General features: G+C 45.3%; 11 non-coding genes across 11 annotated transcripts; 5 read left to right on the top strand and 6 right to left on the bottom strand.

Annotated features, from left to right (window-relative positions):
* Nucleotides 1–3,481: 3,481 nt before the first annotated feature.
* Nucleotides 3,482–3,555, bottom strand: trnan-guu (transfer RNA asparagine (anticodon GUU)). Its single transcript has one exon. It is a non-coding gene; the product is annotated as a tRNA-Asn (tRNA).
* A 1,913-nt stretch (nucleotides 3,556–5,468) lies between these two features.
* On the bottom strand, nucleotides 5,469–5,542 carry trnan-guu (transfer RNA asparagine (anticodon GUU)). The gene has a single exon. It is a non-coding gene; the product is annotated as a tRNA-Asn (tRNA).
* A 128-nt stretch (nucleotides 5,543–5,670) lies between these two features.
* trnas-aga (transfer RNA serine (anticodon AGA)) lies at nucleotides 5,671–5,752 on the top strand. The gene has a single exon. It is a non-coding gene; the product is annotated as a tRNA-Ser (tRNA).
* A 1,703-nt stretch (nucleotides 5,753–7,455) lies between these two features.
* Nucleotides 7,456–7,529, bottom strand: trnan-guu (transfer RNA asparagine (anticodon GUU)). The gene has a single exon. It is a non-coding gene; the product is annotated as a tRNA-Asn (tRNA).
* Nucleotides 7,530–7,657: 128 nt separating this feature from the next.
* Nucleotides 7,658–7,740, top strand: trnas-aga (transfer RNA serine (anticodon AGA)). The gene has a single exon. It is a non-coding gene; the product is annotated as a tRNA-Ser (tRNA).
* A 1,906-nt stretch (nucleotides 7,741–9,646) lies between these two features.
* Nucleotides 9,647–9,728, top strand: trnas-aga (transfer RNA serine (anticodon AGA)). The gene has a single exon. It is a non-coding gene; the product is annotated as a tRNA-Ser (tRNA).
* A 1,703-nt stretch (nucleotides 9,729–11,431) lies between these two features.
* Nucleotides 11,432–11,505, bottom strand: trnan-guu (transfer RNA asparagine (anticodon GUU)). Its single transcript has one exon. It is a non-coding gene; the product is annotated as a tRNA-Asn (tRNA).
* A 128-nt stretch (nucleotides 11,506–11,633) lies between these two features.
* Nucleotides 11,634–11,715, top strand: trnas-aga (transfer RNA serine (anticodon AGA)). Its single transcript has one exon. It is a non-coding gene; the product is annotated as a tRNA-Ser (tRNA).
* A 1,703-nt stretch (nucleotides 11,716–13,418) lies between these two features.
* On the bottom strand, nucleotides 13,419–13,492 carry trnan-guu (transfer RNA asparagine (anticodon GUU)). The gene has a single exon. It is a non-coding gene; the product is annotated as a tRNA-Asn (tRNA).
* A 128-nt stretch (nucleotides 13,493–13,620) lies between these two features.
* On the top strand, nucleotides 13,621–13,703 carry trnas-aga (transfer RNA serine (anticodon AGA)). Its single transcript has one exon. It is a non-coding gene; the product is annotated as a tRNA-Ser (tRNA).
* A 1,703-nt stretch (nucleotides 13,704–15,406) lies between these two features.
* trnan-guu (transfer RNA asparagine (anticodon GUU)) lies at nucleotides 15,407–15,480 on the bottom strand. Its single transcript has one exon. It is a non-coding gene; the product is annotated as a tRNA-Asn (tRNA).
* Between the last annotated feature and the right edge of the window lie 780 nt (nucleotides 15,481–16,260).

Raw genomic sequence — 16,260 nt, 5'->3', positions numbered from 1 at the left:
CTCTTTAACTTTCAATGCTGACATTTCAATTCACTCACACATCTCCACACACGCTGTGTCTCACGTCCTCAGAGATTCCACCACTTGTACAATTTTGTTGCTTACATTTCTTAAAACCCATCGACCACACCCTCCTTGCTGCCACTCTCACGCCCACCATCTCACCGCCACTCCCCCGTTCACCCTTCCAAACTTACCGGTGGAACAGCACCTCCCACTTGCGCCTGCACTCGAATCCAATCAATATAACAAGAATATATTCTCAGCGTGACACAGAGGGAGGAATAGACTGGATTTTAGGCGGTGTTACTGTTCCCAGAGAGCGTTGAGCCTCAGGAATGCTTTGCCAGTCGGTGTTGTGGGTGCTGAATCTCTGATCGCCTTCAAGAAGGATGGGAAAACACATGGCAGATGGAAGTTAATGCAAAGAAGTGTGACGTGATATATTTTGGAAGGACGAATATGGAGAGGAAATATGAAAGAAATAGTACTATTTTAAACGGGTGCATGAACAGAGAGACCTGGATGTGCATGTGCACAAATCTTTGCTGGTGGCAGGATACGATTAGAGGACTGTTAAAAAGCATATGGGATGCTTGGCTTTTTCAATAGAGCAATAGAGAAGAAAAGTAAAGAAGTTATGCTAAACCTTCTTAAAACACTAGTTAGTCTCAGCTGGAGTATTGTTTTCAATTATGGACGTACACTTTGGCCAGAATTGCAAGGCCTTGAAGGGAGCGCAGTGAAGATTTACTGGGGTGGTACCAGGGTTAAGGGATTTCAGTTATGTGGAGAGATTGGAGAACCTCGGATTGTTCTCCTGGAGCAGAGACGTTTATGTGGAGGCTTAATAGAGATATTCAATAACATGAGGGGGTATGATAGAGCATGTGGGGATACTCTGACAAGTGGAATGGTAACCAGAGGTAAAGGGTGTAATATATATTGGCGCACAGGCGGTTGTTAAGAGCAGGACCACTTTACCTAAAATGGCAGTGGAGTCAGATTCGACAGAAACTTCAAAAGGCAATTGGACATTTACTTGAAGATAACTCGCAGGGTGGTGGGAAGAACGCTGGGTTATTGGATGAAATTGGACAGCTCTTTCAAAGAGCTGGCACAGGCACGACAGGCCGAATGGCCCCTGTTGTGATGTAATACTTTAACCCCTCCATAATGTTAAAGGCCTATATGAGGTCTCCTCTCAGTCTACTTTTTCCTTGAGGGAAGATGCACATTAATGCCGCAAGTCATCCTTCTCATTTCCCCTTTCTCTGTTCCTGGAGTGATGAGGCCAGAATTCTTCTCTTCACCTACTTCAGCACAGACTTGGAACACAAAGGGAGATTAGAAAAATAATACTGCCGGTCCTTCTGTCCTACATCACAGCAAAACATCTGCTGAGGCTGTAACTCAGTGATAGAGTGCATGCATGTATGAATCCTTGGGTTCAATACCCCGCATTTCCAAATATTGTTTTTAACACCGTCATTTTCAGCAAAACGTTATTTTATGAGTTCCAGCGTCTCAGGCCTCGGTTAAACATTTCTTCCATTATTTACAATCTATTGACCGCGCCATGCTTGCTGCCACTCTCAAACCCACCATCTCTCAGCCGATTCCCCGTTCGCCCTACCAAACTTCCCGGTTGAACAGCGGATCCCATCTGCTCCTGCACTCCAATCGGTTCAATATTACAAGAATATATTCTCAACTTGACCTAGCAAGACAGTGAACTTTACATTAAGACAAGGTTAAGGGAATATTCATTATCTATAAACAGGTGGTGAGCTGGTCTCCATGATCAGGATGAGGGTCAGATGTTGTTTAAATTCCATTAGTCTGAGGAACTTTTGATTAGGAGGGCAAATATCCCCTAATATGCTCTCCTCTCTCCTCTTATACTAATGGTAAATTTCAATCTCAATGCAGCAGGAATAGTTCAGTTGTGAGAGCAGTAGAAGGAAGATCAAATGTGCCGGCTATGCTCTGAATTTTATTATAACAATTGGCAACATTCTGCAATATGTCCCTATGGAAATGATTATCTTTCTTTCTACCATTTTTTATTTCTTCCCTCAAACACGATATCTTTCCTCTCACTGACATTCTGCCGACGGTTGTCATGATATTATTTGTTGTCAACTTGCAATGTTTCCCCTCATGCTCGCACGCTCTGATCAGACTTGCATTGCCTTAGTGCCTTTCAGCTCCTCAAGATGTCCCAGAGCGCTTTACAACCAATGAAGCATTTTGAAGCGAAGTTATTGTTGTGATGTTGGAATGGCTGCAGCCTAGTTGCGCATAAAATGTCCCACAAGCAACAATGTGTTAATGATCTGTTTTACTCTTGCTGTTGATTTTGGGATAAATTATTAATTAAATTTGCAATCGGTGTGTTCCAAGAAACATCGGTCTCCAGCTTATTGCAGTTCTGACGAAGGGTCTTCAACCTGAAACGTTAACACTGTTTCTCTCTCCACAGATTCTGCCTGAACTGCGAAGTATTTCCAGCATTTTCTTTTTTTATTTCAGATTTCCATCATCCACAGTATTTTCCTTTTGTATCTATTTATTAATGTTCAAACACAGTAACCAAACCAGCTCGCGTCCAAGATTTTGTGACAAGCACGGGGCCATACAAAGGGACAAAAGCAGCACAAGAGAGAAAAGGCGATTTGAATCCCATTCGTAGTGTTGAATTTCCTCAATTTGACCGAAAGCCATATGAAACAACAATTTGAATCAGAGATTGCATTTAATTTCAGTCTCAAAATGTTAAGCAATCACACACTGCAAACCGTACACAAAAAGAAAATCACAAGGCCCGTGCGAGGCACTAAACCGCATTCAAATACAGCAAACAAATCAGTTAGCGTCAAAGATTTTGTCATTAGAAATTCATAGCTCTAGCATTTGGCTGAAAAGAAGAGATTGCAGGGGCTGCTCGCTTCTCGGCCGTGGCGCCAGCGACAGGAACAAGTCATCCGCTCACAGCTGAGTCCTCCAACGTACTGGAACTGTTTGTGATGGAACAGTTCAATCCTCAGGCCCATATTGGACACATTCAATGGGGGTGTTCTCGCGCCGCTCTATGTGATTGGTTGGTTGTTGTCATGTGATCAGGGTGCAGGGCGATGCAAGGAAGCTGCAGTTCTCTGGCAATTGTAATAGTTGCAAGCTTTCCATTCTAATCCATGTATGTGTAAACCTGAGGAAAGTGTAGAAAAGGGTTTTCAGAATGGATTATCCACTGTGGCCGATTTTCCTGCTGGATTTTAATGCAAGAACGCTGCACTTGGAGTATTGGTATAAGGGATGTAGAATATCCATGCTGCCTGGCAGAAGACTGATCGATGAAGCGATTGTTCCCATTGGAAACAGGAAGGCAGCAGCAGTATGCTCACCACTGTTCATTTCACGGAATCAAAGACTCCATTTTTAAACAATAGATGAGTTTGCAAAAATTAAAAGTTACTCACGTCTCTGGGGGGGCTCGAACCACCAACCTTTCAGTTAACAGCCGAACGCGCTGGCCCATTGCGCCACAGAGACAGACACGAAAATGTTTGCAATTGGAATTATTCCACATGAACCCATGTGATTATGTGCCAGAGTGTTCACAGCAGAGGCACCGATTTCGAAGCAAATGAGAAGCTGCGTGGGTCCAAACCACTGTCAGGGTAGTCGTGGCCGAGTGGTTCAGGCGATGGACTAGAAATCCATTGGGGTTTCCCCGCGCATGTTCGATTCCTGCCGACTACGGCACCGAGGACATCGTCCCAAATGATCGCTTTTTACTTAATTTGAACTGCTGCCTTTCGGTTCCTCTGCCGAGATTCAAAGCTGCAATCAAACAAAGTTTCAAGCAGAAAGTGTAACAAGCACTTCACCCCATTATGACTAAACGAGAGGCCTAAGCCAAAGGAGAATACTACGTTATTTAATGCTCTTGGAACCGTCAAAGCAATTTTAACCGTCGAAAATATTTTATTTTGCAACCCATTGAAGAAAATGCACGTCTTCCGCGCAGCCATCTTCCAGTTGATGCTGCTTCCTACTGCGATGCTTATTTAATGAACTAAGGCAGACGAGCCACAGTTCTCAACACCGCCGGCCTAAATCGCTACATTAGATCATAAGAAATAGGAGCAGGATTTGGCCATGCGGCCCTCGATCATGCTCCGCCATTCACTAAGATCATGGCTGATCCTCTACCTCAACTGAAAGTTACCGACCTTGCCCCATATACCTTGATTTCCGTAATGTACATATCCATCTCAGTTAGGAATGTACTCAACGACTGAACCACCACAGCCCTCTGCGTTAGAAAACTCCAAAGATACACAACCCTTACAATGAAGCAATTTCTCCTCATCTCAATCTTAAATGGCCGGCCCCTTATTCTGAAACTTTGACCCCTAGTTCGGGCTCCACAGCCAGGGTAAACAACCTCTCAGAATCCGCCCAGTCAAGCCATGAAAGAATTTATATGTTCTTCCTTCGTAGCGTCTGCTGAATTCATTTCACCACAGAAAACTATGTTTAGCTGGATGGACAACCAGCAGGAAAAACAATGCAGCCAAAGATTTATTCTCCAACCACATTCCCTGAGGCACGCGGCCATACAAAGGGACAAAAGCAGCACACAAGAGAAAAGGCGATTTGAATCCCGTTCGTAGTGTCGAATTTCCTCAATTTGACCGAACGCCATATGAAGCAACAATTTGAATCAGATATTGCATTTAATTTCAGTCGCAAAATGTTAAGCGATCACACACTGCAAACCGCACGCAAAAAGAAAATCACAAGGCCCGTGCGAGGCACTAAACCGCATTCAAATACAGCAACCAAATCAGTTAGCATCAAAGATTTTGTCATTAGAAATTCATACCTCTAGCATTTGGCTGAAAACAAGAGATTGCAGGGGCTGCTCGCTTCTCGGCCGCGGCGCTAGCGACAGCAACAAGTCATCCGGTCACAGCTGAGTCCTCCAACTTACTGGAACTGCATGTGACAGAGCAGTTCAATCCTCAGGCCCTGATTGGACACATTCAATGGGGGTGTTCTCGCGCCGCTCTATGTGATTGGTTGGTTGTTGTCATGTGATCAGGGTGCAGGGCGATGCAAGGAAGCTGCAGTTCTCTGGCAATTGTAATAGTTGCAAGCTTTCCATTCTAATCCATGTATGTGTAAACCTGAGGAAAGTGTAGAAAAGGGTTTTCAGAATGGATTATCCACTGTGGCCGATTTTCCTGCTGGATTTTAGTGCAAGAACGCTGCAATTGGAGTATTGGTATAAGGGATGTAGAATATCCATGCTGCCTGGCAGAAGACTGATCGATGAAGCGATTGTTCCCATTGGAAACAGGAAGGCAGCAGCAGTATGCTCACCACTGTTCATTTCACGGAATCAAAGACTCCATTTTTAAACAATAGATGAGTTTGCAAAAATTAAAAGTTACTCACGTCTCTGGGTGGGCTCGAACCACCAACCTTTCAGTTAACAGCCGAACGCGCTGGCCCATTGCGCCACAGAGACAGACACGAAAATGTTTGCAATTGGAATTATTCCACATGAACCCATGTGATTATGTGCCAGAGTGTTCACAGCAGAGGCACCGATTTCGAAGCAAATGAGAAGCTGCGTGGGTCCAAACCACTGTCAGGGTAGTCGTGGCCGAGTGGTTAAGGCGATGGACTAGAAATCCATTGGGGTTTCCCCGCGCAGGTTCGAATCCTGCCGACTACGGCACCGAGGACGTCGTCCCAAATGATCGCTTTTTACTTAATTTGAATTGCTGCCTTTCGGTTCCTCTGCCGAGATTCAAAGCTGCAATCAAACAAAGTTTCAAGCAGAAAGTGTAACAAGCACTTCACCCCATTATGACATTACGAGAGGCCTAAGCCAAAGGAGAATACTACGTTATTTAACGCTCTTGGAACCGTCTAAGCAATTTTAACCGTCGAAAATATTTTATTTTGCAACCCATTGAAGAAAATGCACGTCTTCCGCGCAGCCATCTTCCAGTTGATGCTGCTTCCTACTGCGATGCTTATTTAATGAACTAAGGCAGACGAGCCACAGTTCTCAACACCGCCGGCCTAAATCGCTACATTAGATCATAAGAAATAGGAGCAGGATTTGGCCATGCGGCCCTCGATCATGCTCCGCCATTCACTAAGATCATAGCTGATCCTCTACCTCAACTGAAAGTTACCGACCTTGCCCCATATACCTTGATTTCCGTAATGTACATATCCATCTCAGTTAGGAATGTACTCAACGACTGAACCACCACAGCCCTCTGCGTTAGAAAACTCCAAAGATACACAACCCTTACAATGAAGCAATTTCTCCTCATCTCAATCTTAAATGGCCGGCCCCTTATTCTGAAACTTTGACCCCTAGTTCGGGCTCCACAGCCAGGGTAAACAACCTCTCAGAATCCGCCCAGTCAAGCCATGAAAGAATTTATATGTTCTTCCTTCGTAGCGTCTGCTGAATTCATTTCACCACAGAAAACTATGTTTAGCTGGATGGACAACCAGCAGGAAAAACAATGCAGCCAAAGATTTATTCTCCAACCACATTCCCTGAGGCACGCGGCCATACAAAGGGACAAAAGCAGCACACAAGAGAAAAGGCGATTTGAATCCCGTTCGTAGTGTCGAATTTCCTCAATTTGACCGAACGCCATATGAAGCAACAATTTGAATCAGATATTGCATTTAATTTCAGTCGCAAAATGGTAAGCGATCACACACTGCAAACCGCACGCAAAAATAAAATCACAAGGCCCGTGCGAGGCACTAAACCGCATTCAAATACAGCAACCAAATCAGTTAGCGTCAAAGATTTTGTCATTAGAAATTCATACCTCTAGCATTTGGCTGAAAACAAGAGATTGCAGGGGCTGCTCGCTTCTCGGCCGCGGCGCTAGCGACAGCAACAAGTCATCCGGTCACAGCTGAGTCCTCCAACTTACTGGAACTGCATGTGACAGAGCAGTTCAATCCTCAGGCCCTGATTGGACACATTCAATGGGGGTGTTCTCGCGCCGCTCTATGTGATTGGTTGGTTGTTGTCATGTGATCAGGGTGCAGGGCGATGCAAGGAAGCTGCAGTTCTCTGGCAATTGTAATAGTTGCAAGCTTTCCATTCTAATCCATGTATGTGTAAACCTGAGGAAAGTGTAGAAAAGGGTTTTCAGAATGGATTATCCACTGTGGCCGATTTTCCTGCTGGATTTTAATGCAAGAACGCTGCACTTGGAGTATTGGTATAAGGGATGTAGAATATCCATGCTGCCTGGCAGAAGACTGATCGATGAAGCGATTGTTCCCATTGGAAACAGGAAGGCAGCAGCAGTATGCTCACCACTGTTCATTTCACGGAATCAAAGACTCCATTTTTAAACAATAGATGAGTTTGCAAAAATTAAAAGTTACTCACGTCTCTGGGTGGGCTCGAACCACCAACCTTTCAGTTAACAGCCGAACGCGCTGGCCCATTGCGCCACAGAGACAGACACGAAAATGTTTGCAATTGGAATTATTCCACATGAACCCATGTGATTATGTGCCAGAGTGTTCACAGCAGAGGCACCGATTTCGAAGCAAATGAGAAGCTGCGTGGGTCCAAACCACTGTCAGGGTAGTCGTGGCCGAGTGGTTAAGGCGATGGACTAGAAATCCATTGGGGATTTCCGCGCGTAGGTTCGAATCCTGCCGACTACGGCACCGAGGACGTCGTCCCAAATGATCGCTTTTTACTTAATTTGAACTGCTGCCTTTCGGTTCCTCTGCCGAGATTCAAAGCTGCAATCAAACAAAGTTTCAAGCAGAAAGTGTAACAAGCACTTCACCCCATTATGACATTACGAGAGGCCTAAGCCAAAGGAGAATACTACGTTATTTAACGCTCTTGGAACCGTCAAAGCAATTTTAACCGTCGAAAATATTTTATTTTGCAACCCATTGAAGAAAATGCACGTCTTCCGCACAGCCATCTTCCAGTTGATGCTGCTTCCTACTGCGATGCTTATTTAATGAACCAAGGCAGACGAGCCACAGTTCTCAACACCGCCGGCCTAAATCGCGACATTAGATCATAAGAAATAGGAGCAGGATTTGGCCATGCGGCCCTCGATCATGCTCCGCCATTCACTAAGATCATGGCTGATCCTCTACCTCAACTGAAAGTTACCGACCTTGCCCCATATACCTTGATTTCCGTAATGTACATATCCATCTCAGTTAGGAATGTACTCAACGACTGAACCACCACAGCCCTCTGCGTTAGAAAACTCCAAAGATACACAACCCTTACAATGAAGCAATTTCTCCTCATCTCAATCTTAAATGGCCGGCCCCTTATTCTGAAACTTTGACCCCTAGTTCGGGCTCCACAGCCAGGGTAAACAACCTCTCAGAATCCGCCCAGTCAAGCCATGAAAGAATTTATATGTTCTTCCTTCGTAGCGTCTGCTGAATTCATTTCACCACAGAAAACTATGTTTAGCTGGATGGACAACCAGCAGGAAAAACAATGCAGCCAAAGATTTATTCTCCAACCACATTCCCTGAGGCACGCGGCCATACAAAGGAACAAAAGCAGCACACAAGAGAAAAGGCGATTTGAATCCCGTTCGTAGTGTCGAATTTCCTCAATTTGTCCGAACGCCATATGAAGCAACAATTTGAATCAGATATTGCATTTAATTTCAGTCGCAAAATGTTAAGCGATCACACACTGCAAACCGCACGCAAAAAGAAAATCACAAGGCCCGTGCGAGGCACTAAACCGCATTCAAATACAGCAACCAAATCAGTTAGCGTCAAAGATTTTGTCATTAGAAATTCATACCTCTAGCATTTGGCTGAAAACAAGAGATTGCAGGGGCTGCTCGCTTCTCGGCCGCGGCGCTAGCGACAGCAACAAGTCATCCGGTCACAGCTGAGTCCTCCAACTTACTGGAACTGCATGTGACAGAGCAGTTCAATCCTCAGGCCCTGATTGGACACATTCAATGGGGGTGTTCTCGCGCCGCTCTATGTGATTGGTTGGTTGTTGTCATGTGATCAGGGTGCAGGGCGATGCAAGGAAGCTGCAGTTCTCTGGCAATTGTAATAGTTGCAAGCTTTCCATTCTAATCCATGTATGTGTAAACCTGAGGAAAGTGTAGAAAAGGGTTTTCAGAATGGATTATCCACTGTGGCCGATTTTCCTGCTGGATTTTAATGCAAGAACGCTGCACTTGGAGTATTGGTATAAGGGATGTAGAATATCCATGCTGCCTGGCAGAAGACTGATCGATGAAGCGATTGTTCCCATTGGAAACAGGAAGGCAGCAGCAGTATGCTCACCACTGTTCATTTCACGGAATCAAAGACTCCATTTTTAAACAATAGATGAGTTTGCAAAAATTAAAAGTTACTCACGTCTCTGGGTGGGCTCGAACCACCAACCTTTGCAGTTAACAGCCGAACGCGCTGGCCCATTGCGCCACAGAGACAGACACGAAAATGTTTGCAATTGGAATTATTCCACATGAACCCATGTGATTATGTGCCAGAGTGTTCACAGCAGAGGCACCGATTTCGAAGCAAATGAGAAGCTGCGTGGGTCCAAACCACTGTCAGGGTAGTCGTGGCCGAGTGGTTAAGGCGATGGACCAGAAATCCATTGGGGTTTCCCCGCGCAGGTTCGAATCCTGCCGACTACGGCACCGAGGACGTCGTCCCAAATGATCGCTTTTTACTTAATTTGAACTGCTGCCTTTCGGTTCCTCTGCCGAGATTCAAAGCTGCAATCAAACAAAGTTTCAAGCAGAAAGTGTAACAAGCACTTCACCCCATTATGACATTACGAGAGGCCTAAGGCAAAGGAGAATACTACGTTATTTAACGCTCTTGGAACCGTCAAAGCAATTTTAACCGTCGAAAATATTTTATTTTGCAACCCATTGAAGAAAATGCACGTCTTCCGCACAGCCATCTTCCAGTTGATGCTGCTTCCTACTGCGATGCTTATTTAATGAACTAAGGCAGACGAGCCACAGTTCTCAACACCGCCGGCCTAAATCGCTACATTAGATCATAAGAAATAGGAGCAGGATTTGGCCATGCGGCCCTCGATCATGCTCCGCCATTCACTAAGATCATGGCTGATCCTCTACCTCAACTGAAAGTTACCGACCTTGCCCCATATACCTTGATTTCCGTAATGTACATATCCATCTCAGTTAGGAATGTACTCAACGACTGAACCACCACAGCCCTCTGCGTTAGAAAACTCCAAAGATACACAACCCTTACAATGAAGCAATTTCTCCTCATCTCAATCTTAAATGGCCGGCCCCTTATTCTGAAACTTTGACCCCTAGTTCGGGCTCCACAGCCAGGGTAAACAACCTCTCAGAATCCGCCCAGTCAAGCCATGAAAGAATTTATATGTTCTTCCTTCGTAGCGTCTGCTGAATTCATTTCACCACAGAAAACTATGTTTAGCTGGATGGACAACCAGCAGGAAAAACAATGCAGCCAAAGATTTATTCTCCAACCACATTCCCTGAGGCACGCGGCCATACAAAGGAACAAAAGCAGCACACAAGAGAAAAGGCGATTTGAATCCCGTTCGTAGTGTCGAATTTCCTCAATTTGACCGAACGCCATATGAAGCAACAATTTGAATCAGATATTGCATTTAATTTCAGTCGCAAAATGTTAAGCGATCACACACTGCAAACCGCACGCAAAAAGAAAATCACAAGGCCCGTGCGAGGCACTAAACCGCATTCAAATACAGCAACCAAATCAGTTAGCGTCAAAGATTTTGTCATTAGAAATTCATACCTCTAGCATTTGGCTGAAAACAAGAGATTGCAGGGGCTGCTCGCTTCTCGGCCGCGGCGCTAGCGACAGCAACAAGTCATCCGGTCACAGCTGAGTCCTCCAACTTACTGGAACTGCATGTGACAGAGCAGTTCAATCCTCAGGCCCTGATTGGACACATTCAATGGGGGTGTTCTCGCGCCGCTCTATGTGATTGGTTGGTTGTTGTCATGTGATCAGGGTGCAGGGCGATGCAAGGAAGCTGCAGTTCTCTGGCAATTGTAATAGTTGCAAGCTTTCCATTCTAATCCATGTATGTGTAAACCTGAGGAAAGTGTAGAAAAGGGTTTTCAGAATGGATTATCCACTGTGGCCGATTTTCCTGCTGGATTTTAATGCAAGAACGCTGCACTTGGAGTATTGGTATAAGGGATGTAGAATATCCATGCTGCCTGGCAGAAGACTGATCGATGAAGCGATTGTTCCCATTGGAAACAGGAAGGCAGCAGCAGTATGCTCACCACTGTTCATTTCACGGAATCAAAGACTCCATTTTTAAACAATAGATGAGTTTGCAAAAATTAAAAGTTACTCACGTCTCTGGGTGGGCTCGAACCACCAACCTTTCAGTTAACAGCCGAACGCGCTGGCCCATTGCACCACAGAGACAGACACGAAAATGTTTGCAATTGGAATTATTCCACATGAACCCATGTGATTATGTGCCAGAGTGTTCACAGCAGAGGCACCGATTTCGAAGCAAATGAGAAGCTGCGTGGGTCCAAACCACTGTCAGGGTAGTCGTGGCCGAGTGGTTAAGGCGATGGACTAGAAATCCATTGGGGTTTCCCCGTGCAGGTTCGAATCCTGCCGACTACGGCACCGAGAACGTCGTCCCAAATGATCGCTTTTTACTTAATTTGAACTGCTGCCTTTCGGTTCCTCTGCCGAGATTCAAAGCTGCAATCAAACAAAGTTTCAAGCAGAAAGTGTAACAAGCACTTCACCCCATTATGACATTACGAGAGGCCTAAGCCAAAGGAGAATACTACGTTATTTAACGCTCTTGGAACCGTCAAAGCAATTTTAACCGTCGAAAATATTTTATTTTGCAACCCATTGAAGAAAATGCACGTCTTCCGCGCAGCCATCTTCCAGTTGATGCTGCTTCCTACTGCGATGCTTATTTAATGAACTAAGGCAGACGAGCCACAGTTCTCAACACCGCCGGCCTAAATCGCTACATTAGATCATAAGAAATAGGAGCAGGATTTGGCCATGCGGCCCTCGATCATGCTCCGCCATTCACTAAGATCATGGCTGATCCTCTACCTCAACTGAAAGTTACCGACCTTGCCCCATATACCTTGATTTCCGTAATGTACATATCCATCTCAGTTAGGAATGTACTCAACGACTGAACCACCACAGCCCTCTGCGTTAGAAAACTCCAAAGATACACAACCCTTACAATGAAGCAATTTCTCCTCATCTCAATCTTAAATGGCCGGCCCCTTATTCTGAAACTTTGACCCCTAGTTCGGGCTCCACAGCCAGGGTAAACAACCTCTCAGAATCCGCCCAGTCAAGCCATGAAAGAATTTATATGTTCTTCCTTCGTAGCGTCTGCTGAATTCATTTCACCACAGAAAACTATGTTTAGCTGGATGGACAACCAGCAGGAAAAACAATGCAGCCAAAGATTTATTCTCCAACCACATTCCCTGAGGCACGCGGCCATACAAAGGGACAAAAGCAGCACACAAGAGAAAAGGCGATTTGAATCCCGTTCGTAGTGTCGAATTTCCTCAATTTGACCGAACGCCATATGAAGCAACAATTTGAATCAGATATTGCATTTAATTTCAGTCGCAAAATGTTAAGCGATCACACACTGCAAACCGCACGCAAAAAGAAAATCACAAGGCCCGTGCGAGGCACTAAACCGCATTCAAATACAGCAACCAAATCAGTTAGCGTCAAAGATTTTGTCATTAGAAATTCATACCTCTAGCATTTGGCTGAAAACAAGAGATTGCAGGGGCTGCTCGCTTCTCGGCCGCGGCGCTAGCGACAGCAACAAGTCATCCGGTCACAGCTGAGTCCTCCAACTTACTGGAACTGCATGTGACAGAGCAGTTCAATCCTCAGGCCCTGATTGGACACATTCAATGGGGGTGTTCTCGCGCCGCTCTATGTGATTGGTTGGTTGTTGTCATGTGATCAGGGTGCAGGGCGATGCAAGGAAGCTGCAGTTCTCTGGCAATTGTAATAGTTGCAAGCTTTCCATTCTAATCCATGTATGTGTAAACCTGAGGAAAGTGTAGAAAAGGGTTTTCAGAATGGATTATCCACTGTGGCCGATTTTCCTGCTGGATTTTAATGCAAGAACGCTGCACTTGGAGTATTGGTATAAGGGATGTAGAATATCCATGCTGCCTGGCAGAAGACTGATCGATGAAGCGATTGTTCCCATTGGAAACAGGAAGGCAGCAGCAGTATGCTCACCACTGTTCATTTCACGGAATCAAAGACTCCATTTTTAAACAATAGATGAGTTTGCAAAAATTAAAAGTTACTCACGTCTCTGGGTGGGCTCGAACCACCAACCTTTCAGTTAACAGCCGAACGCACTGGCCCATTGCGCCACAGAGACAGACACGAAAATGTTTGCAATTGGAATTATTCCACATGAACCCATGTGATTATGTGCCAGAGTGTTCACAGCAGAGGCACCGATTTCGAAGCAAATGAGAAGCTGCGTGGGTCCAAACCACTGTCAGGGTAGTCGTGGCCGAGTGGTTAAGGCGATGGACTAGAAATCCATTGGGGTTTCCCCGCGCAGGTTCGTAATCCTGCCGACTACGGCACCGAGGACGTCGTCCCAAATGATCGCTTTTTACTTAATTTGAACTGCTGCCTTTCGGTTCCTCTGCCGAGATTCAAAGCTGCAATCAAACAAAGTTTCAAGCAGAAAGTGTAACAAGCACTTCACCCCATTATGACATTACGAGAGGCCTAAGCCAAAGGAGAATACTACGTTATTTAATGCTCTTGGAACCGTCAAAGCAATTTTAACCGTCGAAAATATTTTATTTTGCAACCCATTGAAGAAAATGCACGTCTTCAGCGCAGCCATCTTCCAGTTGATGCTGCTTCCTACTGCGATGCTTATTTAATGAACTAAGGCAGACGAGCCACAGTTCTCAACACCGCCGGCCTAAATCGCTACATTAGATCATAAGAAATAGGAGCAGGATTTGGCCATGCGGCCCTCGATCATGCTCCGCCATTCACTAAGATCATGGCTGATCCTCTACCTCAACTGAAAGTTACCGACCTTGCCCCATATACCTTGATTTCCGTAATGTACATATCCATCTCAGTTAGGAATGTACTCAACGACTGAACCACCACAGCCCTCTGCGTTAGAAAACTCCAAAGATACACAACCCTTACAATGAAGCAATTTCTCCTCATCTTAATCTTAAATGGCCGGCCCCTTATTCTGGAACTTTGACCCCTAGTTCGGGCTCCACAGCCAGGGTAAACAACCTCTCAGAATCCGCCCAGTCAAGCCATGAAATAATTTATATGTTCTTCCTTCGTAGCGTCTGCTGAATTCATTTCACCACAGAAAACTATGTTTAGCTGGATGGACAACCAGCAGGAAAAACAATGCAGCCAAAGATTTATTCTCCAACCACATTCCCTGAGGCACGCGGCCATACAAAGGGACAAAAGCAGCACACAAGAGAAAAGGCGATTTGAATCCCGTTCGTAGTGTCGAATTTCCTCAATTTGACCAAACGCCATATGAAGCAACAATTTGAATCAGATATTGCATTTAATTTCAGTCGCAAAATGTTAAGCGATCACACACTGCAAACCGCACGCAAAAAGAAAATCACAAGGCCCGTGCGAGGCACTAAACCGCATTCAAATACAGCAACCAAATCAGTTAGCGTCAAAGATTTTGTCATTAGAAATTCATACCTCTAGCATTTGGCTGAAAACAAGAGATTGCAGGGGCTGCTCGCTTCTCGGCCGCGGCGCTAGCGACAGCAACAAGTCATCCGGTCACAGCTGAGTCCTCCAACTTACTGGAACTGCATGTGACAGAGCAGTTCAATCCTCAGGCCCTGATTGGACACATTCAATGGGGGTGTTCTCGCGCCGCTCTATGTGATTGGTTGGTTGTTTTCATGTGATCAGGGTGCAGGGCGATGCAAGGAAGCTGCAGTTCTCTGGCAATTGTAATAGTTGCAAGCTTTCCATTCTAATCCATGTATGTGTAAACCTGAGGAAAGTGTAGAAAAGGGTTTTCAGAATGGATGATCCACTGTGGCCGATTTTCCTGCTGGATTTTAATGCAAGAACGCTGCACTTGGAGTATTGGTATAAGGGATGTAGAATATCCATGCTGCCTGGCAGAAGACTGATCGATGAAGCGATTGTTCCCATTGGAAACAGGAAGGCAGCAGCAGTATGCTCACCACTGTTCATTTCACGGAATCAAAGACTCCATTTTTAAACAATAGATGAGTTTGCAAAAATTAAAAGTTACTCACGTCTCTGGGTGGGCTCGAACCACCAACCTTTCAGTTAACAGCCGAACACGCTGGCCCATTGCGCCACAGAGACAGACACGAAAATGTTTGCAATTGGAATTATTCCACATGAACCCATGTGATTATGTGCCAGAGTGTTCACAGCAGAGGCACCGATTTCGAAGCAAATGAGAAGCTGCGTGGGTCCAAACCACTGTCAGGGTAGTCGTGGCCGAGTGGTTAAGGCGATGGACTAGAAATCCATTGGGGTTTCCCTGCGCAGCTTCGAATCCTGCCGACTACGGCACTGAGGACGTCGTCCCAAATGATCGCTTTTTACTTAATTTGAACTGCTGCCTTTCGGTTCCTCTGCCGAGATTCAAAGCTGCAATCAAACAAAGTTTCAAGCAGAAAGTGTAACAAGCACTTCACCCCATTATGACATTACGAGAGGCCTAAGCCAAAGGAGAATACTACGTTATTTAACGCTCTTGGAACCGTCAAAGCAATTTTAACCGTCGAAAATATTTTATTTTGCAACCCATTGAAGAAAATGGACGACTTCCCCGCAGCCATCTTCCAGTTGATGCTGCTTCCTACTATGATGCTTATTTAATGGACTAAGGCAGACGAGCCACAGTTCTCAACACCGCCGGCCTAAATCGGTACATTAGATCATCAGAAATAGGAGCAGGATTTGGCCATGCGGCCCTCGATCATGCTCCGCCATTCAATAAGATCATGGCTGATCCTCTACCTCAACTGAAAATTGCCGACCAAGCCCCATATACCTTGATTTCCGTAATGTACATATCCATTTCAGTTAGGAATGTACTCAACGACTGAACCACCACAGCCCTCTGCGTTAGAAAAC

The sequence above is a fragment of the Somniosus microcephalus genome, unplaced genomic scaffold (genome assembly GCF_052327205.1).
Source record: "Somniosus microcephalus isolate GS21.2 unplaced genomic scaffold, FLI_Smic_1.0 unresolved_chr9, whole genome shotgun sequence".
Lineage (NCBI taxonomy): Eukaryota > Metazoa > Chordata > Chondrichthyes > Squaliformes > Somniosidae > Somniosus > Somniosus microcephalus.
The sequence above is the reverse complement of the archived record's forward strand: the minus strand, read 5'-3'. Positions and strand labels throughout refer to the sequence as shown.